The 24,172-nt window shown below is 40.3% G+C and overlaps 1 protein-coding gene across 1 annotated transcript in view; it reads left to right on the plus strand.

The window, feature by feature from the left end:
* LOC138051809 (furin-like protease kpc-1) overlaps positions 1 to 24,172 on the plus strand; it is a 371,910-nt gene that overhangs the window by 287,855 nt on the left and 59,883 nt on the right. The gene's annotated exons all lie outside the window — the stretch shown is intronic.

Consider the following 24,172-nt stretch of genomic DNA (forward strand, 5'->3'; position numbering starts at 1 on the left):
ATTCCTATTCCGGAATACGGTCAATCGAACGCACCCTTAGTGCAGTGAGAAGAATGGCCTCTTCGCCCTTAAAGCAAAACATGGTCTGCCGTTTAGTTAACTGCCGATTAGTCCAGCAGTTTTTGTGTGTAGATTTTCTGAGAAAAGGAGTGCTGTTAAACAAAGAAAACGTGGTGCTGGCATTAAATAGTATTTCTGACTTATTTCATTGTGTTTTGTATCAGTTGTTGAGTAAGCTTGGCACTTCTGGGAGAACTCAGTCTCATATATAATAACTACAATTTGCTGGGCTGCACACAGAAGTATCAAAAGCAGCGCCCCGAATGAGCGGACAATTTGTTCTAAAAAACTAGAAATTAAAGACTGCCAGTATTTGTGTTGACACAAACTGGAAATTTCTTCATTCTTTGGACGAATTATTCTCAAATATTCCACGACATGAAAACGCTAATCAAGATGGTCATTAGAAAAATTGTAGACAATTTGTAAATGATCATTCCATTCTATTCAGCTTCGCTTCTATCAGCCGATTAGAAAAAAATTGTCCTATAATAGCGGAGCTCCGCGCGTGGCGAAGGCGCGAGCGCGCGGAACACCACAGCTAAGAAAATATGGTAACCCATCGATGTGAGAAAATTTGGTTTTACAGCCATGACGTCATGAACGTCCGTACGTACGTCCGACCCTCCATGTATGCCAAGGTGACCAGTTTCACGTAACCATATCACGGGCTCAATTTCAGAGCTCATCGAGGAGGCAATAGGGAGATTAAGATCTACGACGACGACGTCAACGAAAACGCCACAAAACAATGATATCATTGGTTAAAAGAGCATAAATAATCGTGCTGCACGTGCAGCACGGATTTTAGCTCATATTTTTGCGGTTCTCTGCGTGACGACGACGTGAAATCACTAAATTTGAGGTTTTGACGACAACATGAGCATGCAACAGAGAATCTTTCATTCTCTATTTTCAGTCTGAAACCGCTCGTACCAATTTCTTTTTAGGATACTTCGCCCACATTGTACGAAGTGAACGTGATGGAATAATCGCGAAAGACTTTTACTAGAGCGAAGTTCTATTTTGAGGTGACGTTTTCGTCGACGTCATCGTCGTAGATCTTAAGGTCCCTAATACTCCAGTTTACACTATAGCTCCACTATAGCTAGTTTACAGCATACATCTTTGACATTGGATATCAATCTTATGGTCAATTGACACCTGTCAAAACAAGGTATTCGCTGACCAGTATCACGTGACCATATCGCGTGCTCAAGTTAGACCTTATTGAGGTCAGCTGTTTTGTTGAAGTTGACCGCTGACCCGGGACTGGTTGTTGATTGGATCGCAGGCTCAGGCCAGGTCAGACACTCACACTCACACCTGATCGAGGCTTAATTTTTCGCGCTCTTTCTGTGGCTCGACGCGGCTACACAGCCATGCTACGTCAGCAAAGCTCTTGACAGTCGATGCTTTTCGTGTTCAGGTACGGTTTGGAAAATATATTTTTTTTGCATTTTTCGCTGGTTTCAATCCAGATTTAACATAATATAGCTGTAGTTATTCAAGTCAAGCATTGGAGGGATATAAACTTAAAGCTGAGTGTTTATTTTTAATTTGTTTGGGGCTGCTTTTTGCTCTGAATTGCAGTTTTTGGTATGTCTTAATTTCGATTCTACTAAGGTTGCAAGATGCCTGGACGGCCTATGTCAGAAGAACAGAAGCGAAAGAAGAGAGAAAGAGAACGAGAACGACAAAACGGTAGACCAGTAATAGCTTAAAGTTGGTGGAAGAAGTTACTCCACAAATTGTTTTCTTGGACACTAAACCGTTTGTTATTTCTACGGATTAGTTATTTCAAGTGGATGCATATTTCTAAAACGTGGTTTAGTCGTTTTTTCCTTTGTTCAGGAATAAAACTCGAATTTTTATTGTTAACTGCAATTAAATAACAATCATCTGTACTCTTTTTGGACAGAAATAATCGATCTGTTGCTGGTTTCCTTGGCCTTAACTTATCTTCTAAACGTGTAATCGCAATGAGTTCTCGTAAAAGTATAAGGATAAATGCCACCAGCTTGTGTTTTCAGAAGTTTGTTTAGAGCACGTACAGGTAATTTGTTGGAGATCTTGTTTGAAGTTTGTCCTTTCTAGCCGATTCTGGTTCTAAGCCAAGCTGGCGTGTTTCAATGAAGTACATCAAAATGTAAATGATCTCATTTTCAGAGATAAAGTGGAATAAATAAAGTACGATCTCTCACATCACGAGCTATAGTACGTCTGTGATTTCTAATTTTAGCGTGATTCCTATTCGCTGGCGTTTGACAGTCGACTTTGAAATGGCTTCTTTCCTTTTCCGTTCGCTTGCTGAGGATTTGCTTGTTTTTTTTTTTTAAACTCTTGCGATTCAAGAAAAATTAATTGCCTAACTGGTGAATTCGACAGTAGATTTCGCTGGAAAAACCGATATCACACTCATCCCTTCGTGATTCATGTGATCAGTCGGTTTTTCAGGTAAAATTAACCGTGGAATTCACTAGTTAGGCAGCGAAGAAAATAATTAAGCAATATCCGGGAAAACCAAAAGGCGGGCAGTTCCAAAGCCTTTTATTTTCACTAATCCACCCAAACAAGCCGGGAGCTCCGCTTTTAGGCTTGGCTAAATCTATATATTACAACGAATAGATGGGGCAGGCGCCAACTATAATCGAGTTTATTCTCGGGAAATTGCAACACGCTGAATACGGGTTACAAGCCAGACAATATACATGAGGTCCGTTAAACGTGTCCCGACGATCTGCAAAAGTAATTCTGTGTCCGAGAGGGCTGGGAGCAAATGCCTGGTAATCGATCTTTTCTTTGTAGCTAATATTCGACCCACTCAACTGTGGTTGCCTCGGTAGCGCGGTTGTTAGCGCAGTGGTAAGAGAGTGAATTTCCAACATAGGCCTCATACCAAAAATAATCCCTCTTAAGTTATAAAAAAATCTAGACATTCTTCAAAGTTCTTCTAGGATGTTACTAGTGCGTTGCGTGGACAGTCAAGCGACTTTTTCGCAACTAGCTAAGACGAATTGGCGGGAAAGTGGCAAAAAGTCATTTTATATTCTTTGATTTTCAAGAGACGTTTCATTACAAATGACAACGAGTACAGTGGCTGTGTAGGCGTTGTCCAATTCGTAAACGGTCTATGCCATTTTCGCGACACTTAGAAACTTTTTCAGCTATTAGCAAATTTTTCTCTACTGAATTGAAGAAAAAGTAAATTGTGTAAATAACCACCCGGAATGGAAGCCCGAACCTCTGTTTCCTAATTTCCCTCTTATACCACTACACTACTAGTAGTAGCTATCGCTAAGTGCCAACGAAACAGTCAATATAATACATAGTTTACAGATTTGCATCAGAGTTCAAAAACACCCAACAGTAGTTGTAATTGCAACTCAACTTATCTAGTTAAAAACAATAATACAATAATAGAAATTGCACATTTTGTATCTCCAACAACATTGCAGATGTCAACGTGTTTTGCAATAATATGGAAAGTACTGCTGTAATTTTTGAAAGGCCGTAATTTGAACAGAATACATTTTATAGGAATATCAAGGCTGAAATTTGCGAAATTTTAAGAATGATTTTCAGAATAAAGCCGAGGCTAAGATTTTGAAAAGGATAGATATAATTTTGTGTGTTGAAACATCTGTAAATGCAATACAATTTTACGTTTTTAACTTAACCGTATAAAATTATTCCTTAGTTTCTCTGAACGGCGAAGCTAGCCAACAAAACGAAAAAACTTGCACAAGCTGTAGCAAAATGTTCAACGCTAATGACACGATGTACTTAACATGTAATACATATGTACAGTATTCAGCACAAAAGACAAACTAAACCGCAAAAAAGTATTATGACAAATTCTTTCTCTTTTAAAAAACAAAACCTAGCGAAAACGTCTAGATACCAAACACATGCAGTTGATACCCCCAAAATTTTTAAAACAAAAATACCATAAGCTATAATTTAAGAATAATACAAGAATATTTTCAGCCTAAAATCGGCAGAAAAATAAGAATATTCAGCCTGGGCCGGAAAAACAACATTCTTATTAAAAAAAGGGTGTATGCAATAATTAAGTCGAATAAAATCAGTGCCATGTAAAAAATCGCCAAGGCGTTTTGAGACTTTCCAGCGTGGACCATGTAACGGGCCAGTCAAAGTCTCTCGCACATGAAAGTTGTTTCACATGTAGAATTTTTATTTTACAAGATGGAGCCATTACAAGATTGGATGAATTGTTTAGCAACATCCAATCAGTGTGGAGCAAACAGCGTGACGGTTGCTCCTTGGCACACGAAATCCCGGCCGCGGATGCTGGTCGCTTCGAAAGCTGCATTTCTCGAAAATTATTTGGCGGTTAGCGCTTGGATTTTGAATGGATCTTCGATTGAATGGCACGAGAAGAAGCGTCAACCTTTCAGTTTATCTGGTGTTCGATTTGAAAGACGGGCGATTCTAATTTCTGGGTGAAAATCGGCTTGACGCTGGAGCGGTCGAAAATGAGCTTTCCACCCTTGTCTCTTTCTAAGGACGTGTAGTAACAGTCAACGGAAAATCCACCAAATCGCTCAAATTCACCATTTTCAGCCGCAGCAATGACAATATACAACAACTGAGGTTATTTTGAGCTTTAACATAGTCATTTCTCGATGTAAGTTTACTGTATTAGGACTCTTCAATATTTCCCATACATTTCTTTATATTTCGAACATACAAACAGACACACTGTTTGTGTGGGCTCCCTATGTTTAAATTAAATTGTTGACGACTCAATGGTTACAAAACGAAAAACAAACTGCTGTAACTGCGGGCCGACTTGAAATCCGAAATTGACAACAGCAGCCGATAAGAACACGTACGCCGGTTTAGTTTTGAGCTCGTTCACTCAATATAGACCACGATGGTTCGAAAATAAACATTAACAGTCAAAAGGAAAGGAAAGGAACTTTATTTAAGTGTCTAGTCGTTCCAGCGCTGGAGCGCTAATTGGGGACACTGTAAACTGAAATGAACAATGAAAGTAAATCAAGTCAAATGTTGGTTTTTGAGGAGAGGGTAACCGGAGTACTCAGAGAAAACCTCTCGGTGCAGAGTAGAGAACCAACAAACTCAACCCACATATGATGCTGAGTCCGGGAATCGAACCCGGGCCACATTGGTGGGAGGCGAGTGCTCTCACCACTGCGCCATCCCTGCACCCCACAATCCCTGCACCCACAACACAATGGTCAGGGAAACGGGAAAAATGTGTTTTCACTCACCTCCTAGCACGAGATCATCAATAGCGGCTCGCATCATGCACATTTGTCTAATGATATCACACATTAAAACACGGGCTTTCATTGTCCCTACTAAAATCTCCAGGGGATCTTACATTACACTACGTAGGCTTACATTACACTTTTCAGCCAACGTTCGAGAATTTTTCTGCCTGCTGCAATACTTCGCGCGGCATTAAGCTGGCCGCCTCGCAAGCCTTGCGTCTTCGCTCGGCTTGCTCGTTGGCAACAAGATTGATCCGCCAAATTTCCCCAAAAATTACTTATAAAACTTGACTTTCTTAAATGTTAATGACAGAGTTGCTCCAAACAACAAATAATAGCTAACCGCAAGCAAACCAGTGTGAATATGTACAATTAAGTAACCCATTTCTACCTTGTCCAGGCCTAAACTAAAGCAGATATAGCATCGTTCATTCTCAAAGTCTCAGTTACCAATAATGCCGTCGACCGTTAAAAATGGTGTCGACCCTTTACGAAACGGAAATCAGCCACGGGCAGTAGGCGTGCGTTATAATTCTTCGTCTATTTCTTTCCCGTTCTTTACAAAACAACAAAATGAAATGGCTACATTCTCCTCCAATCAGAGCCACATTAAATTTTCGAAAATTTAAAGTGGCTCTAACCCTACCTTGAGAATTATTATGATTTTTAAAAAAAATTGGTAACAGGACATCGTGTCGTCCAATTCAGTTGTGATTAACAAATCGGACTCCCGCTACGCGGTCGTCTGATTTTATTAATCACTCGTATGATTACAGCCGAACCGAATTGGACTCCACTCAGTCCTATTAGGATTATTAATCGGTGCGTGATCACGTGGGCGTCCAATAACATTCATTCAATTTGAACTTTTTGTAATTGGATACCTGTAATTGGACACCCTCGTGACTTGCACGTCAATAGACCATATTCGTATTCCCAGCATTGGACTGGAGCTAGCTTGCAATGAAGGCTAATGCGGGGGAATATATTAAAAAGTATTTGCATTTCAAAAGATTTCCCCGCATTAGCCTCCATTGAAAGCTACAATCGGCGTCAAAATTGTTGAGACACTCTTATCCTTTAGAGTCGATTGCAAGCTCGGCGGCGCAAATGGCCCCCTCCCCCGCACCCCCGGGACAATGTTGTGTTTTTCTGTTTTCTACGAGCCTTGTCGACAGCGGTACAACATTGATTAGGGTGGGGGAGGGAGGGGTATCCCCGAAACGTACTTTCTGGACAAGTTTTCTTTGCAAACAATGAATGTGTCGTTGCCAGTGTGCTCTGTTAGCAACTGTCTCAACTAATTTTGTCGCCGATTGTCTGTTTCAGAAAACTTCCTTTATACGTACCCTTTATACGGGTACCTATAGTCCAGTCTGTCCGTCAATATGACCACATGAGTGAAAGACTTTTTACAGGTCTAAAAAATTGCGGATAGTTTATTATTCTCGTTTTCGAGTGTGAAAAATGCGTTGTCCTGTGCGAAGCGAAGATTGCGACGTAAGTGCAAAGGACCTGTTCACTTTTGCCTTCTTTAATACGCTATTTGTGAGTAGCGTTAAAGCATGGATTTGTTAAAGGGTTATGCCTCTAACTCCAATTCATCGGAAGAAGCCGATTTTGTTGGTCGAAGTGGTGTCGCAGATGAACGCGAAACAGACATGGTGGCTGTTACAGCCGGGGAACACATTTACTTTCCACGCTCAAATTGCTATGTCGGTGCAAAAAGACTTTCCACCTTGTCGCAGATGCTTTGCAGAGCTGGTTTTGGTGGGAAATGAATGTTTTTGGGAGTAAAGAAACAATATTTTCTCATTTACCACGAGTAACCACGAGTAACCACGAGTAACCACGAGTAACCACAAGATTATTACAAAAAGATAATGTAATTATTCTACTTGTTAATTATGGTTACTCGTGGTTACTCGTGGCCACTCCTCCGCGGAGTTCCTAAAATCAGAGTACGGCATTGTTTGCTGCTCTTTTTTTGTCCCAGGAGTTATAAACTGTCTTTGCTATTTATATTTCCCTCTTTTTTATGGGCCATATCCCTTGTAACAAGTTGAAATGGAATTATGTATGGTAAATTTCAAAAGGGAATGCTAAACGTCACGCAATGTTCCGAAAGTATCACTTTATTTCAAGGTATGTCAAATCCAAAACAATGCACAAATCGTCTTGAAATTGTCATTATTTAGTACGATGTCCTTTCTCTCAATAATAAGCGTTTGTGGCGTGAACGTAACTTCGCTGCGCGTTCGACATCCACATTTTGGCCGTTGTAATTGACGTTCTCGGTAGTGATTACTTGCGTTAAAATTTCTTTTTTTTTAGAAGGCGGTATATCAAAGCCCGTGAGATATCACTTCCCCTGACAATATCATTCACTTTCCGCCCCTCGCAAATAGATGGCAAGCGTATACATGCCCTTATGGCAAGCGTATACATGCCCTTACCTCGTTAGAAATGTTCTGTGTGAAAACTATGTTCGACACTGAAATGTCTGCAATCATACCAGTGACTGCTACATCACCGTAATAAAGAAAAAGGTGATTTAATATATGTTCTGATTCCTATATGACATCAAAACGCATAAACGCTATTAAAATGTGTATATTTCATATATTAATGCAAAAAAACGCTTATCAGAAGTCGTCATTACACTTCATACAAAGTTTTTTCATACAGACAATCGGCGTCAAAATTGTTGAGACACTCTTATCCTTTAGAGTCGATTGCAAGCTCGGCGGCGCAAATGGCCCCCTCCCCCGCACCCCCGGGACAATGTTGTGTTTTTCTGTTTTCTACGAGCCTTGTCGACAGCGGTACAACATTGATTAGGGTGGGGGAGGGAGGGGTATCCCCGAAACGTACTTTCTGGACAAGTTTTCTTTGCAAACAATGAATGTGTCGTTGCCAGTGTGCTCTGTTAGCAACTGTCTCAACTAATTTTGTCGCCGATTGTCTGTTTCAGAAAACTTCCTTTATACGTACCCTTTATACGGGTACCTATAGTCCAGTCTGTCCGTCAATATGACCACATGAGTGAAAGACTTTTTACAGGTCTAAAAAATTGCGGATAGTTTATTATTCTCGTTTTCGAGTGTAAAAAATGCGTTGTCCTCTGCGAAGCGAGGATTGCGACGTAAGTGCAAAGGACCTGTTCACTTTTGCCTTCTTTAATACGCTATTTGTGAGTAGCGTTAAAGCATGGATTTGTTAAAGGGTTATGCCTCTAACTCCAATTCATCGGAAGAAGCCGATTTTGTTGGTCGAAGTGGTGTCGCAGATGAACGCGAAACAGACATGGTGGCTGTTACAGCCGGGGAACACATTTACTTTCCACGCTCAAATTGCTATGTCGGTGCAAAAAGACTTTCCACCTTGTCGCAGATGCTTTGCAGAGCTGGTTTTGGTGGGAAATGAATGTTTTTGGGTGTAAAGAAACAATATTTTCTCATTTACCACGAGTAACCACGAGTAACTACGAGTAACCACAAGATTATTACAAAAAGATAATGTAATTATTCTACTTGTTAATTATGGTTACTCGTGGTTACTCGTGGCCACTCCTCCGCGGAGTTCCTAAAATCAGAGTACGGCATTGTTTGCTGCTCTTTTTTTGTCCCAGGAGTTATAAACTGTCTTTGCTATTTATATTTCCCTCTTTTTTATGGCTCATATCCCTTGTAACAAGTTGAAATGGAATTATGTATGGTAAATTTCAAAAGGGAATGCTAAACGTCACGCAATGTTCCGAAAGTATCACTTTATTTCAAGGTATGTCAAATCCAAAACAATGCACAAATCGTCTTGAAATTGTCATTATTTAGTACGATGTCCTTTCTCTCAATAATAAGCGTTTGTGGCGTGAACGTAACTTCGCTGCGCGTTCGACATCCACATTTTGGCCGTTGTAATTGACGTTCTCGGTAGTGATTACTTGCGTTAAAATTTCTTTTTTTTTAGAAGGCGGTATATCAAAGCCCGTGAGATATCACTTCCCCTGACAATATCGTTCACTTTCCGCCCCTCGCAAATAGATGGCAAGCGTATACATGCCCTTACCTCGTTAGAAATGTTCTGTGTGAAAACTATGTTCGACACTGAAATGTCTGCAATCATACCAGTGACTGCTACATCACCGTAATAAAGAAAAAGGTGATTTAATATATGTTCTGATTCCTATATGACATCAAAACGCATAAACGCTATTAAAATGTGTATATTTCATATATTAATGCAAAAAAACGCTTATCAGAAGTCGTCATTACACTTCATACAAAGTTTTTTCATACAGACAATCGGCGTCAAAATTGTTGAGACACTCTTATCCTTTAGAGTCGATTGCAAGCTCGGCGGCGCAAATGGCCCCCTCCCCCGCACCCCCGGGACAATGTTGTGTTTTTCTGTTTTCTACGAGCCTTGTCGACAGCGGTACAACATTGATTAGGGTGGGGGAGGGAGGGGTATCCCCGAAACGTACTTTCTGGACAAGTTTTCTTTGCAAACAATGAATGTGTCGTTGCCAGTGTGCTCTGTTAGCAACTGTCTCAACTAATTTTGTCGCCGATTGTCTGTTTCAGAAAACTTCCTTTATACCCTTTATACGGGTACCTATAGTCCAGTCTGTCCGTCAATATGACCACATGAGTGAAAGACTTTTTACAGGTCTAAAAAATTGCGGATAGTTTATTATTCTCGTTTTCGAGTGTGAAAAATGCGTTGTCCTGTGCGAAGCGAAGATTGCGACGTAAGTGCAAAGGACCTGTTCACTTTTGCCTTCTTTAATACGCTATTTGTGAGTAGCGTTAAAGCATGGATTTGTTAAAGGGTTATGCCTCTAACTCCAATTCATCGGAAGAAGCCGATTTTGTTGGTCGAAGTGGTGTCGCAGATGAACGCGAAACAGACATGGTGGCTGTTACAGCCGGGGAACACATTTACTTTCCACGCTCAAATTGCTATGTCGGTGCAAAAAGACTTTCCACCTTGTCGCAGATGCTTTGCAGAGCTGGTTTTGGTGGGAAATGAATGTTTTTGGGTGTAAAGAAACAATATTTTCTCATTTACCACGAGTAACCACGAGTAACCACGAGTAACCACAAGATTATTACAAAAAGATAATGTAATTATTCTACTTGTTAATTATGGTTACTCGTGGTTACTCGTGGCCACTCCTCCGCGGAGTTCCTAAAATCAGAGTACGGCATTGTTTGCTGCTCTTTTTTTGTCCCAGGAGTTATAAACTGTCTTTGCTATTTATATTTCCCTCTTTTTTATGGCTCATATCCCTTGTAACAAGTTGAAATGGAATTATGTATGGTAAATTTCAAAAGGGAATGCTAAACGTCACGCAATGTTCCGAAAGTATCACTTTATTTCAAGGTATGTCAAATCCAAAACAATGCACAAATCGTCTTGAAATTGTCATTATTTAGTACGATGTCCTTTCTCTCAATAATAAGCGTTTGTGGCGTGAACGTAACTTCGCTGCGCGTTCGACATCCACATTTTGGCCGTTGTAATTGACGTTCTCGGTAGTGATTACTTGCGTTAAAATTTCTTTTTTTTTAGAAGGCGGTATATCAAAGCCCGTGAGATATCACTTCCCCTGACAATATCATTCACTTTCCGCCCCTCGCAAATAGATGGCAAGCGTATACATGCCCTTATGGCAAGCGTATACATGCCCTTACCTCGTTAGAAATGTTCTGTGTGAAAACTATGTTCGACACTGAAATGTCTGCAATCATACCAGTGACTGCTACATCACCGTAATAAAGAAAAAGGTGATTTAATATATGTTCTGATTCCTATATGACATCAAAACGCATAAACGCTATTAAAATGTGTATATTTCATATATTAATGCAAAAAAACGCTTATCAGAAGTCGTCATTACACTTCATACAAAGTTTTTTCATACAGACTGTCTGTTTCAGAAAACTTCCTTTATACCCTTTATACGGGTACCTATAGTCCAGTCTGTCCGTCAATATGACCACATGAGTGAAAGACTTTTTACAGGTCTAAAAAATTGCGGATAGTTTATTATTCTCGTTTTCGAGTGTGAAAAATGCGTTGTCCTGTGCGAAGCGAAGATTGCGACGTAAGTGCAAAGGACCTGTTCACTTTTGCCTTCTTTAATACGCTATTTGTGAGTAGCGTTAAAGCATGGATTTGTTAAAGGGTTATGCCTCTAACTCCAATTCATCGGAAGAAGCCGATTTTGTTGGTCGAAGTGGTGTCGCAGATGAACGCGAAACAGACATGGTGGCTGTTACAGCCGGGGAACACATTTACTTTCCACGCTCAAATTGCTATGTCGGTGCAAAAAGACTTTCCACCTTGTCGCAGATGCTTTGCAGAGCTGGTTTTGGTGGGAAATGAATGTTTTTGGGTGTAAAGAAACAATATTTTCTCATTTACCACGAGTAACCACGAGTAACTACGAGTAACCACAAGATTATTACAAAAAGATAATGTAATTATTCTACTTGTTAATTATGGTTACTCGTGGTTACTCGTGGCCACTCCTCCGCGGAGTTCCTAAAATCAGAGTACGGCATTGTTTGCTGCTCTTTTTTTGTCCCAGGAGTTATAAACTGTCTTTGCTATTTATATTTCCCTCTTTTTTATGGCTCATATCCCTTGTAACAAGTTGAAATGGAATTATGTATGGTAAATTTCAAAAGGGAATGCTAAACGTCACGCAATGTTCCGAAAGTATCACTTTATTTCAAGGTATGTCAAATCCAAAACAATGCACAAATCGTCTTGAAATTGTCATTATTTAGTACGATGTCCTTTCTCTCAATAATAAGCGTTTGTGGCGTGAACGTAACTTCGCTGCGCGTTCGACATCCACATTTTGGCCGTTGTAATTGACGTTCTCGGTAGTGATTACTTGCGTTAAAATTTCTTTTTTTTTAGAAGGCGGTATATCAAAGCCCGTGAGATATCACTTCCCCTGACAATATCGTTCACTTTCCGCCCCTCGCAAATAGATGGCAAGCGTATACATGCCCTTACCTCGTTAGAAATGTTCTGTGTGAAAACTATGTTCGACACTGAAATGTCTGCAATCATACCAGTGACTGCTACATCACCGTAATAAAGAAAAAGGTGATTTAATATATGTTCTGATTCCTATATGACATCAAAACGCATAAACGCTATTAAAATGTGTATATTTCATATATTAATGCAAAAAAACGCTTATCAGAAGTCGTCATTACACTTCATACAAAGTTTTTTCATACAGACAATCGGCGTCAAAATTGTTGAGACACTCTTATCCTTTAGAGTCGATTGCAAGCTCGGCGGCGCAAATGGCCCCCACCCCCCCACCCCCCGGACAATGTTGTGTTTTTCTGTTTTCTACGAGCCTTGTTGTCAGCGGTACCACATTGATGAGGGTGGGGGAGGGAGGGGGATCCCGAAACGTACTTTCTGGACAAGTTTTCTTTGCAAACAATGAATGTGTCGTTGCCAGTGTGCTCTGTTAGCAACTGTCTCAACTAATTTTGTCGCCGATTGTCTGTTTCAGAAAACTTCCTTTATACCCTTTATACGGGTACCTATAGTCCAGTCTGTCCGTCAATATGACCACATGAGTGAAAGACTTTTTACAGGTCTAAAAAATTGCGGATAGTTTATTATTCTCGTTTTCGAGTGTGAAAAATGCGTTGTCCTGTGCGAAGCGAAGATTGCGACGTAAGTGCAAAGGACCTGTTCACTTTTGCCTTCTTTAATACGCTATTTGTGAGTAGCGTTAAAGCATGGATTTGTTAAAGGGTTATGCCTCTAACTCCAATTCATCGGAAGAAGCCGATTTTGTTGGTCGAAGTGGTGTCGCAGATGAACGCGAAACAGACATGGTGGCTGTTACAGCCGGGGAACACATTTACTTTCCACGCTCAAATTGCTATGTCGGTGCAAAAAGACTTTCCACCTTGTCGCAGATGCTTTGCAGAGCTGGTTTTGGTGGGAAATGAATGTTTTTGGGTGTAAAGAAACAATATTTCTCATTTACCACGAGTAACCACGAGTAACCACGAGTAACCACAAGATTATTACAAAAAGATAATGTAATTATTCTACTTGTTAATTATGGTTACTCGTGGTTACTCGTGGCCACTCCTCCGCGGAGTTCCTAAAATCAGAGTACGGCATTGTTTGCTGCTCTTTTTTTGTCCCAGGAGTTATAAACTGTCTTTGCTATTTATATTTCCCTCTTTTTTATGGCTCATATCCCTTGTAACAAGTTGAAATGGAATTATGTATGGTAAATTTCAAAAGGGAATGCTAAACGTCACGCAATGTTCCGAAAGTATCACTTTATTTCAAGGTATGTCAAATCCAAAACAATGCACAAATCGTCTTGAAATTGTCATTATTTAGTACGATGTCCTTTCTCTCAATAATAAGCGTTTGTGGCGTGAACGTAACTTCGCTGCGCGTTCGACATCCACATTTTGGCCGTTGTAATTGACGTTCTCGGTAGTGATTACTTGCGTTAAAATTTCTTTTTTTTTAGAAGGCGGTATATCAAAGCCCGTGAGATATCACTTCCCCTGACAATATCATTCACTTTCCGCCCCTCGCAAATAGATGGCAAGCGTATACATGCCCTTATGGCAAGCGTATACATGCCCTTACCTCGTTAGAAATGTTCTGTGTGAAAACTATGTTCGACACTGAAATGTCTGCAATCATACCAGTGACTGCTACATCACCGTAATAAAGAAAAAGGTGATTTAATATATGTTCTGATTCCTATATGACATCAAAACGCATAAACGCTATTAAAATGTGTATATTTCATATATTAATGCAAAAAAACGCTTATCAGAAGTCGTCATTACACTTCATACAAAGTTTTTTCATACAGACTGTCTGTTTCAGAAAACTTCCTTTATACCCTTTATACGGGTACCTATAGTCCAGTCTGTCCGTCAATATGACCACATGAGTGAAAGACTTTTTACAGGTCTAAAAATTGCGGATAGTTTATTATTCTCGTTTTCGAGTGTGAAAAATGCGTTGTCCTGTGCGAAGCGAAGATTGCGACGTAAGTGCAAAGGACCTGTTCACTTTTGCCTTCTTTAATACGCTATTTGTGAGTAGCGTTAAAGCATGGATTTGTTAAAGGGTTATGCCTCTAACTCCAATTCATCGGAAGAAGCCGATTTTGTTGGTCGAAGTGGTGTCGCAGATGAACGCGAAACAGACATGGTGGCTGTTACAGCCGGGGAACACATTTACTTTCCACGCTCAAATTGCTATGTCGGTGCAAAAAGACTTTCCACCTTGTCGCAGATGCTTTGCAGAGCTGGTTTTGGTGGGAAATGAATGTTTTTGGGTGTAAAGAAACAATATTTTCTCATTTACCACGAGTAACCACGAGTAACCACGAGTAACCACAAGATTATTACAAAAAGATAATGTAATTATTCTACTTGTTAATTATGGTTACTCGTGGTTACTCGTGGCCACTCCTCCGCGGAGTTCCTAAAATCAGAGTACGGCATTGTTTGCTGCTCTTTTTTGGTCCCAGGAGTTATAAACTGTCTTTGCTATTTATATTTCCCTCTTTTTTATGGCTCATATCCCTTGTAACAAGTTGAAATGGAATTATGTATGGTAAATTTCAAAAGGGAATGCTAAACGTCACGCAATGTTCCGAAAGTATCACTTTATTTCAAGGTATGTCAAATCCAAAACAATGCACAAATCGTCTTGAAATTGTCATTATTTAGTACGATGTCCTTTCTCTCAATAATAAGCGTTTGTGGCGTGAACGTAACTTCGCTGCGCGTTCGACATCCACATTTTGGCCGTTGTAATTGACGTTCTCGGTAGTGATTACTTGCGTTAAAACTTTTTTTTTTAGAAGGCGGTATATCAAAGCCCGTGAGATATCACTTCCCCTGACAATATCATTCACTTTCCGCCCCTCGCAAATAGATGGCAAGCGTATACATGCCCTTATGGCAAGCGTATACATGCCCTTACCTCGTTAGAAATGTTCTGTGTGAAAACTATGTTCGACACTGAAATGTCTGCAATCATACCAGTGACTGCTACATCACCGTAATAAAGAAAAAGGTGATTTAATATATGTTCTGATTCCTATATGACATCAAAACGCATAAACGCTATTAAAATGTGTATATTTCATATATTAATGCAAAAAAACGCTTATCAGAATTCGTCATTACACTTCATACAAAGTTTTTTCATACAGACAATCGGCGTCAAAATTGTTGAGACACTCTTATCCTTTAGAGTCGATTGCAAGCTCGGCGGCGCAAATGGCCCCCTCCCCCGCACCCCCGGGACAATGTTGTGTTTTTCTGTTTTCTACGAGCCTTGTCGACAGCGGTACAACATTGATTAGGGTGGGGGAGGGAGGGGTATCCCCGAAACGTACTTTCTGGACAAGTTTTCTTTGCAAACAATGAATGTGTCGTTGCCAGTGTGCTCTGTTAGCAACTGTCTCAACTAATTTTGTCGCCGATTGTCTGTTTCAGAAAACTTCCTTTATACCCTTTATACGGGTACCTATAGTCCAGTCTGTCCGTCAATATGACCACATGAGTGAAAGACTTTTTACAGGTCTAAAAAATTGCGGATAGTTTATTATTCTCGTTTTCGAGTGTGAAAAATGCGTTGTCCTGTGCGAAGCGAAGATTGCGACGTAAGTGCAAAGGACCTGTTCACTTTTGCCTTCTTTAATACGCTATTTGTGAGTAGCGTTAAAGCATGGATTTGTTAAAGGGTTATGCCTCTAACTCCAATTCATCGGAAGAAGCCGATTTTGTTGGTCGAAGTGGTGTCGCAGATGAACGCGAAACAGACATGGTGGCTGTTACAGCCGGGGAACACATTTACTTTCCACGCTCAAATTGCTATGTCGGTGCAAAAAGACTTTCCACCTTGTCGCAGATGCTTTGCAGAGCTGGTTTTGGTGGGAAATGAATGTTTTTGGGTGTAAAGAAACAATATTTTCTCATTTACCACGAGTAACCACGAGTAACCACGAGTAACCACAAGATTATTACAAAAAGATAATGTAATTATTCTACTTGTTAATTATGGTTACTCGTGGTTACTCGTGGCCACTCCTCCGCGGAGTTCCTAAAATCAGAGTACGGCATTGTTTGCTGCTCTTTTTTTGTCCCAGGAGTTATAAACTGTCTTTGCTATTTATATTTCCCTCTTTTTTATGGCCATATCCCTTGTAACAAGTTGAAATGGAATTATGTATGGTAAATTTCAAAAGGGAATGCTAAACGTCACGCAATGTTCCGAAAGTATCACTTTATTTCAAGGTATGTCAAATCCAAAACAATGCACAAATCGTCTTGAAATTGTCATTATTTAGTACGATGTCCTTTCTCTCAATAATAAGCGTTTGTGGCGTGAACGTAACTTCGCTGCGCGTTCGACATCCACATTTTGGCCGTTGTAATTGACGTTCTCGGTAGTGATTACTTGCGTTAAAATTTCTTTTTTTTTAGAAGGCGGTATATCAAAGCCCGTGAGATATCACTTCCCCTGACAATATCATTCACTTTCCGCCCCTCGCAAATAGATGGCAAGCGTATACATGCCCTTATGGCAAGCGTATACATGCCCTTACCTCGTTAGAAATGTTCTGTGTGAAAACTATGTTCGACACTGAAATGTCTGCATTCATACCAGTGACTGCTACATCACCGTAATAAAGAAAAAGGTGATTTAATATATGTTCTGATTCCTATATGACATCAAAACCCATAAACGCTATTAAAATGTGTATATTTCATATATTAATGCAAAAAAACGCTTATCAGAAGTCGTCATTACACTTCATACAAAGTTTTTTCATACAGACAATCGGCGTCAAAATTGTTGAGACACTCTTATCCTTTAGAGTCGATTGCAAGCTCGGCGGCGCAAATGGCCCCCTCCCCCGCACCCCCGGGACAATGTTGTGTTTTTCTACTAGCCTTGTCGACAGCGGTACAACATTGATTAGGGTGGGGGAGGGAGGGGTATCCCCGAAACGTACTTTCTGGACAAGTTTTCTTTGCAAACAATGAATGTGTCGTTGCCAGTGTGCTCTGTTAGCAACTGTCTCAACTAATTTTGTCGCCGATTGTCTGTTTCAGAAAACTTCCTTTATACCCTTTATACGGGTACCTATAGTCCAGTCTGTCCGTCAATATGACCACATGAGTGAAAGACTTTTTACAGGTCTAAAAAATTGCGGATAGTTTATTATTCTCGTTTTCGAGTGTGAAAAATGCGTTGTCCTGTGCGAAGCGAAGATTGCGACGTAAGTGCAAAGGACCTGTTCACTTTTGCCTTCTTTAATACGCTATTTGTGAGTAGCGTTAAAGCATGGATTTGTTAAAGGGTTATGCCTCTAACTCCAATTCATCGGAAGAAGCCGATTTTGTTGGTCGAAGTGGTGTCGCAGATGAACGCGAAACAGACATGGTGGCTGTTACAGCCGGGGAACACATTTACTTTCCACGCTCAAATTGCTATGTCGGTGCAAAAAGACTTTCCACCTTGTCGCAGATGCTTTGCAGAGCTGGTTTTGGTGGGAAATGAATGTTTTTGGGTGTAAAGAAACAATATTTTCTCATTTACCACGAGTAACCACGAGTAACCACGAGTAACCACAAGATTATTACAAAAAGATAATGTAATTATTCTACTTGTTAATTATGGTTACTCGTGGTTACTCGTGGCCACTCCTCCGCGGAGTTCCTAAAATCAGAGTACGGCATTGTTTGCTGCTCTTTTTTTGTCCCAGGAGTTATAAACTGTCTTTGCTATTTATATTTCCCTCTTTTTTATGGCTCATATCCCTTGTAACAAGTTGAAATGGAATTATGTATGGTAAATTTCAAAAGGGAATGCTAAACGTCACGCAATGTTCCGAAAGTATCACTTTATTTCAAGGTATGTCAAATCCAAAACAATGCACAAATCGTCTTGAAATTGTCATTATTTAGTACGATGTCCTTTCTCTCAATAATAAGCGTTTGTGGCGTGAACGTAACTTCGCTGCGCGTTCGACATCCACATTTTGGCCGTTGTAATTGACGTTCTCGGTAGTGATTACTTGCGTTAAAATTTCTTTTTTTTTAGAAGGCGGTATATCAAAGCCCGTGAGATATCACTTCCCCTGACAATATCATTCACTTTCCGCCCCTCGCAAATAGATGGCAAGCGTATACATGCCCTTATGGCAAGCGTATACATGCCCTTACCTCGTTAGAAATGTTCTGTGTGAAAACTATGTTCGACACTGAAATGTCTGCAATCATACCAGTGACTGCTACATCACCGTAATAAAGAAAAAGGTGATTTAATATATGTTCTGATTCCTATATGACATCAAAACGCATAAACGCTATTAAAATGTGTATATTTCATATATTAATGCAAAAAAACGCTTATCAGAAGTCGTCATTACACTTCATACAAAGTTTTTTCATACAGACAATCGGCGTCAAAATTGTTGAGACACTCTTATCCTTTAGAGTCGATTGCAAGCTCGGCGGCGCAAATGGCCCCCTCCCCCGCACCCCCGGGACAATGTTGTGTTTTTCTGTTTTCTACGAGCCTTGTCGACAGCGGTACAACATTGATTAGGGTGGGGGAGGGAGGGGTATCCCCGAAACGTACTTTCTGGACAAGTTTTCTTTGCAAACAATGAATGTGTCGTTGCCAGTGTGCTCTGTTAGCAACTGTCTCAACTAATTTTGTCGCCGATTGTCTGTTTCAGAAAACTTCCTTTATACCCTTTATACGGGTACCTATAGTCCAGTCTGTCCGTCAATATGACCACATGAGTGAAAGACTTTTTACAGGTCTAAAAAATTGCGGATAGTTTATTATTCTCGTTTTCGAGTGTGAAAAATGCGTTGTCCTGTGCGAAGCGAAGATTGCGACGTAAGTGCAAAGGACCTGTTCACTTTTGCCTTCTTTAATACGCTATTTGTGAGTAGCGTTAAAGCATGGATTTGTTAAAGGGTTATGCCTCTAACTCCAATTCATCGGAAGAAGCCGATTTTGTTGGTCGAAGTGGTGTCGCAGATGAACGCGAAACAGACATGGTGGCTGTTACAGCCGGGGAACACATTTACTTTCCACGCTCAAATTGCTATGTCGGTGCAAAAAGACTTTCCACCTTGTCGCAGATGCTTTGCAGAGCTGGTTTTGGTGGGAAATGAATGTTTTTGGTGTAAAGAAACAATATTTTCTCATTTACCACGAGTAACCACGAGTAACCACGAGTAACCACAAGATTATTACAAAAAGATAATGTAATTATTCTACTTGTTAATTATGGTTACTCGTGGTTACTCGTGGCCACTCCTCCGCGGAGTTCCTAAAATCAGAGTACGGCATTGTTTGCTGCTCTTTTTTTGTCCCAGGAGTTATAAACTGTCTTTGCTATTTATATTTCCCTCTTTTTTATGGCTCATATCCCTTGTAACAAGTTGAAATGGAATTATGTATGGTAAATTTCAAAAGGGAATGCTAAACGTCACGCAATGTTCCGAAAGTATCACTTTATTTCAAGGTATGTCAAATCCAAAACAATGCACAAATCGTCTTGAAATTGTCATTATTTAGTACGATGTCCTTTCTCTCAATAATAAGCGTTTGTGGCGTGAACGTAACTTCGCTGCGCGTTCGACATCCACATTTTGGCCGTTGTAATTGACGTTCTCGGTAGTGATTACTTGCGTTAAAATTTCTTTTTTTTTAGAAGGCGGTATATCAAAGCCCGTGAGATATCACTTCCCCTGACAATATCATTCACTTTCCGCCCCTCGCAAATAGATGGCAAGCGTATACATGCCCTTATGGCAAGCGTATACATGCCCTTACCTCGTTAGAAATGTTCTGTGTGAAAACTATGTTCGACACTGAAATGTCTGCAATCATACCAGTGACTGCTACATCACCGTAATAAAGAAAAAGGTGATTTAATATATGTTCTGATTCCTATATGACATCAAAACGCATAAACGCTATTAAAATGTGTATATTTCATATATTAATGCAAAAAAAACGCTTATCAGAAGTCGTCATTACACTTCATACAAAGTTTTTTCATACAGACAATCGGCGTCAAAATTGTTGAGACACTCTTATCCTTTAGAGTCGATTGCAAGCTCGGCGGCGCAAATGGCCCCCTCCCCCGCACCCCCGGGACAATGTTGTGTTTTTCTGTTTTCTACGAGCCTTGTCGACAGCGGTACAACATTGATTAGGGTGGGGGAGGGAGGGGTATCCCCGAAACGTACTTTCTGGACAAGTTTTCTTTGCAAACAATGAATGTGTCGTTGCCAGTGTGCTCTGTTAGCAACTGTCTCAACTAATTTTGTCGCCGATTGTCTGTTTCAGAAAACTTCCTTTATACCCTTTATACGGGTACCTATAGTCCAGTCTGTCCGTCAATATGACCACATGAGTGAAAGACTTTTTACAGGTCTAAAAAATTGCGGATAGTTTATTATTCTCGTTTTCGAGTGTGAAAAATGCGTTGTCCTGTGCGAAGCGAAGATTGCGACGTAAGTGCAAAGGACCTGTTCACTTTTGCCTTCTTTAATACGCTATTTGTGAGTAGCGTTAAAGCATGGATTTGTTAAAGGGTTATGCCTCTAACTCCAATTCATCGGAAGAAGCCGATTTTGTTGGTCGAAGTGGTGTCGCAGATGAACGCGAAACAGACATGGTGGCTGTTACAGCCGGGGAACACATTTACTTTCCACGCTCAAATTGCTATGTCGGTGCAAAAAGACTTTCCACCTTGTCGCAGATGCTTTGCAGAGCTGGTTTTGGTGGGAAATGAATGTTTTTGGGTGTAAAGAAACAATATTTTCTCATTTACCACGAGTAACCACGAGTAACCACGAGTAACCACAAGATTATTACAAAAAGATAATGTAATTATTCTACTTGTTAATTATGGTTACTCGTGGTTACTCGTGGCCACTCCTCCGCGGAGTTCCTAAAATCAGAGTACGGCATTGTTTGCTGCTCTTTTTTTGTCCCAGGAGTTATAAACTGTCTTTGCTATTTATATTTCCCTCTTTTTTATGGCTCATATCCCTTGTAACAAGTTGAAATGGAATTATGTATGGTAAATTTCAAAAGGGAATGCTAAACGTCACGCAATGTTCCGAAAGTATCACTTTATTTCAAGGTATGTCAAATCCAAAACAATGCACAAATCGTCTTGAATTGTCATTATTTAGTACGATGTCCTTTCTCTCAATAATAAGCGTTTGTGGCGTGAACGTAACTTCGCTGCGCGTTCGACATCCACATTTTGGCCGTTGTAATTGACGTTTCTCGGTAGTGATTACTTGCGTTAAAATTTCTTTTTTTTTAGAAGGCGGTATATCAAAGCCCGTGAGATATCACTTCCCCTGACAATATCATTCACTTTCCGCCCCTCGCAAATAGATGGCAAGCGTATACATGCCCTTATGGCAAGCGTATACATGCCCTTACCTCGTTAGAAATGTTCTGTGTGAAAACTATGTTCGACACTGAAATGTCTGCATTCATACCAGTGACTGCTACATCACCGTAATAAAGAAAAAGGTGATTTAATATATGTTCTGATTCCTATATGACATCAAAACCATAAACGCTATTAAATGTGTATATTTCATATATTAATGCAAAAAAACGCTTATCAGAAGTCGTCATTACACTTCATACAAAGTTTTTTCATACAGACAATCGGCGTCAAAATTGTTGAGACACTCTTATCCTTTAGAGTCGATTGCAAGCTCGGCGGCGCAAATGGCCCCCTCCCCCGCACCCCCGGGACAATGTTGTGTTTTTCTGTTTTCTACGAGCCTTGTCGACAGCGGTACAACATTGATTAGGGTGGGAGAGGAGGGGTATCCCCGAAACGTACTTTCTGGACAAGTTTTCTTTGCAAACAATGAATGTGTCGTTGCCAGTGTGCTCTGTTAGCAACTGTCTCAACTAATTTTGTCGCCGATTGTCTGTTTCAGAAAACTTCCTTTATACCCTTTATACGGGTACCTATAGTCCAGTCTGTCCGTCAATATGACCACATGAGTGAAAGACTTTTTACAGGTCTAAAAAATTGCGGATAGTTTATTATTCTCGTTTTCGAGTGTGAAAAATGCGTTGTCCTGTGCGAAGCGAAGATTGCGACGTAAGTGCAAAGGACCTGTTCACTTTTGCCTTCTTTAATACGCTATTGTGAGTAGCGTTAAAGCATGGATTGTTAAAGGGTTATGCCTCTAACTCCAATTCATCGGAAGAAGCCGATTTTGTTGGTCGAAGTGGTGTCGCAGATGAACGCGAAACAGACATGGTGGCTGTTACAGCCGGGGAACACATTTACTTTCCACGCTCAAATTGCTATGTCGGTGCAAAAAGACTTTCCACCTTGTCGCAGATGCTTTGCAGAGCTGGTTTTGGTGGGAAATGAATGTTTTTGGGTGTAAAGAAACAATATTTTCTCATTACCCACGAGTAACCACGAGTAACCACGAGTAACCACAAGATTATTACAAAAAGATAATGTAATTATTCTACTTGTTAATTATGGTTACTCGTGGTTACTCGTGGCCACTCCTCCGCGAAGTTACTAAAATCAGAGTACGGCATTGTTTGCTGCTCTTTTTTTGTACCAGGAGTTATAAACTGTATTTGCTATTTATATTTCCTCTTTTTATGGTCATATCCCTTGTAACAAGTTGAAATGGAATTATGTATGGTAAATTTCAAAAGGGAATGCTAAACGTCACGCAATGTTCCGAAAGTATCACTTTATTTCAAGGTATGTCAAATCCAAAACAATGCACAAATCGTCTTGAAAATTGTCATTATTAGTACGATGTCCTTTCTCTCAATAATAAGCGTTTGTGGCGTGAACGTAACTTCGCTGCGCGTTCGACATCCACATTTTGGCCGTTGTAATTGACGTTCTCGGTAGTGATTACTTGCGTTAAAATTTCTTTTTTTTTAGAAGGCGGTATATCAAAGCCCGTGAGATATCACTTCCCTGACAATATCATTTCACTTTCCGCCCCTCGCAAATAGATGGCACGCGTATACATGCACTTATGGCAAGCGTATACTGCCCTTACCTCGTTAGAAATGTTCTGTGTGAAAACTATGTTCGACACTGAAATGTCTGCAATCATACCAGTGACTGCTACATCACCGTAATAAAGAAAAAGGTGATTTAATATATGTTCTGATTCCTATATGACATCAAACGCATAAACGCTAGTAAAATGTGTATATTTCATATATTAATGCAAAAAAACGCTTATCAGAAGTCGTCATTACATTTCATACAAAGTTTTTTCATACAGACAATCGGCGTCAAAATTGTTGAGACACTCTTATCCTTTAGAGTCGATTGCAAGCTCGGCGGCGCAAATGGCCCCCCTCCGACCCCCCGGGACAATGTTGTGTTTTTGTTTTCTACTAGCCTTGTCGACAACGGTACAACATTGATTAGGGTGGGGGAGGGAAGGGGTATCCCCGAAACGTACTTTCTGGACAATTTTTCTTGCAAAAATATGAATGTGTCGTTGCCAGTGTGCTCTGTTAGCAACTGTCTTCAACTAATTTTGTCGCCGATTGTCTGTTTCAGAACACTGTGTCCTGTATACCCTTATACGGGTACCTATAGGACCAGTCTCCCCACGCACCCCGTCGTCAATATGACCACATGAGTGAAAAGACTTTTTACAGGTCTAAGAATTGCGGGATAGGTTATTATTCTCGTTGAACGTTCGAGCTGTGAAAAATGCGTTGGCCTGTGCGAA

Source organism: Montipora capricornis, chromosome 6, assembly GCF_036669925.1.
Source record: "Montipora capricornis isolate CH-2021 chromosome 6, ASM3666992v2, whole genome shotgun sequence".
Taxonomy (NCBI): Eukaryota; Metazoa; Cnidaria; class Anthozoa; order Scleractinia; family Acroporidae; genus Montipora; species Montipora capricornis.